A 2,701-nucleotide genomic window follows, 5' to 3' on the forward strand; every position below is an offset into this window, starting at 1 on the left:
CACTTGAAATATTATTGAGCTTAAATTTAGATTTTATTATAGATTTAATTTGTTGATATTCTAAAAATTTGCTATATTTTATAATTAATCTGTTAAATGTGTAGTATTTTCCTGCATAGAAATCATCGTCTCTGATCAGATTTACACCATCTCCCTGACAACACTCAGAGAGGAAGGAAAACCCACTCTGTGTGAATCCTCCATTTTGCAGAACTTCGGTTGAGACGTAATTCACATTCTTTTGACTCACTTAGACAATGGTGTTCTTATCAGGAATGTTCTAAAAACCCTGGACTTCCTGACGCTCCAGCAGCCAACTCATAGAATTTACTTTCTGATAAGATCCTGTTGCTTCCTTCCCCCACAAGACTGTTTGTTCCTCGTCAAATGGACCATAAATTCATTTAACCAGATTCTTCCACTTTGACTAAGATCAAAGACAACATTCCTCATTAAACGTGAAAAAGAAGGAAAAGATAAACGAATGTTTTCTGAGTCTCAAGGCAAGAAATGTGATTTACCTGTTTTCCTCAACAGAAAGAACAAAACCCATTGAAGCTCCACTATGTTCTAGTTTTTAACTAAGTATTTACACACTAAGAACTCAGTAGAATAACTGTGTGGTGTTAATTGTTTTGGTGAAATGTTTTCCTGAAGAAGATGTGTGTTTTATTCCATGATTTAATCCTTAGAAACTTAGGACTTGAATTTGAATAATTAACTGTGACAATTTTATCCCTGAGGCAAAACCCAGATGTCTCCTCTCTCCCTTTTAGGTAAATGCAAGATAAACTAGAACACACCCTTTTCTTTGTTTTCAAAGTAAAGTTTACCTCCATCAGATTTGACTCGCTGAAACCTTTTTCCTGTATAAGGTGTAACATTTTTATTGGATCATTCAAAACCTTAACTCCGCCCCAAACAAAGGTTTTAAAAAGTCAGCGCACTCCCAAATCAGTCAGGAGAGTTGGAAGATTTGAATATCAGCAGCTGAAGACATCAGAAGCTTCAGCAGAGACCGACCCTGACAGCCCCTCCCAGTGGCTGGCCAGGACCCGGACTCTGCATCTGCTGCTGGTCTGAACGCAGGACCATCGTTTCACGTCGGCTCAACACCTGAGCTTGATTTTAATAGAAGTCAATAAGATAATTTTAACTCATGCGTCATTTTAGTCCATTTTTCTCTATGAAGTCGAGATCAAATTACCAAGCCTTGCAGCAGCCTAAGGATAACCGGACTACGTCGTCACCAGAGAATTACCCATTCTCTGACCACCAGGACCAGTCGAGTTTACAGGCAAATCCCTGTAGCCTGTCATCCAGCTTGGATGAAGAGCTGTACCTGGGAAACGAACCCCAGAGATGACCTTCAGTCGCTGACTTCCCTCCTGGTACCCACATGGTGGAAACAAAAGGGTAAAAGTGAACATTTGTTCTGGTGACAAAAAGCATGCCTAATAAAAAAGCTCCAGGCCCTGATGGAGCTTTTTTATTAGGCATGCTTTTTAAAGCTTCACAGAGTTCAGCTGATGTCAGTGGAGAGTCTAGTTCTGATGACTGACTACTGGATAATTTTGGAAGTATTACTTTTTCCAAGAAACTATCAGAATCCTCATCTGACGGTGTGAGCTGTATAAATTTTTTATAGAATTCCCTAAAGATACTATTTACTTTTCCCTGATCATAAGTTGTATTCCCACTTAGGTCTTTAACACCAGATATAGTCATTTTTTCTTTATTTATTTWGAGTTGGTTAGCTAAGAACCTTCATGATTTGTTATTATTTTCAAAATGTTCTCATCTAAGTCTTTGTATCAAGAATTTATTTTTTTGTCGATAATTTCATTCAATTCTAGTTTTGCTTTTGGCATTTTTTGCTCTATTTTTCTCCTTGCAGAGTTTCTAACAATTTAATGGACTTCTCTRGTTCCTGAATACATTTAATTTCATTTTTCTTCTTAGTGGTTGAAAATGGCATTATTTTGCCTCTCATTACTGTTTTTCCTGCCTCCCTAAGAGTAGATGCTGATGTTCCTGGTGAATCATTATACTCTAAATATGAGGTCCATTCTTTTTTTAAAGTATTGTATAAACCAGGGGTGCCCAACCTTTTTGAACCAAGAGCTACTTTTGAAGTCGGCAGTTTGCAGAGATCTACTCGTCCAGTCTCAGTATCAAAAAACATATTTTTTCGTCTCCCCACTCCTCACTTCTTTAAATAAAACAGAAAGTAATGTGTTGCTAGTTTTATTTAATTTAAGTATTGTCAAACAAAACTATCTACTTAACCATATATTTACCTACAAAAAAACAAAGAAAAGATAAAATCCTTACTTAACTCCTGACAGAGAAACAGAAAAGTGATGCTCGAACAAAAAGGATCAGTTTTTTTTACCTCCTTCAATTAGTACTCACTGTAACRTGTGAGCTATGAGGGCTGGAAACCTGCACACTGAGAACCACAGAGTCAAATAACTTTGGAGCACGGGAACTTATCTCCATTTATTGAAACAACTCTCCTCTCTTCTCTCCATACAGGGGAGGAAAAACAAAACATAAAACTCAAGTCAAAGCACACAATAGAAAACTCTGTTGTTTATACTGTTACAAAAAGTGACTTACGATGGTGCAGATTCACAAATCTCCAACAACTATTTCAAACCTCCATCTGCAGCAGGATGGTGTCATCTGTAGGTGCTGG

Source organism: Austrofundulus limnaeus, unplaced genomic scaffold, assembly GCF_001266775.1.
Source record: "Austrofundulus limnaeus strain Quisiro unplaced genomic scaffold, Austrofundulus_limnaeus-1.0 Scaffold1049, whole genome shotgun sequence".
Taxonomy (NCBI): Eukaryota; Metazoa; Chordata; class Actinopteri; order Cyprinodontiformes; family Rivulidae; genus Austrofundulus; species Austrofundulus limnaeus.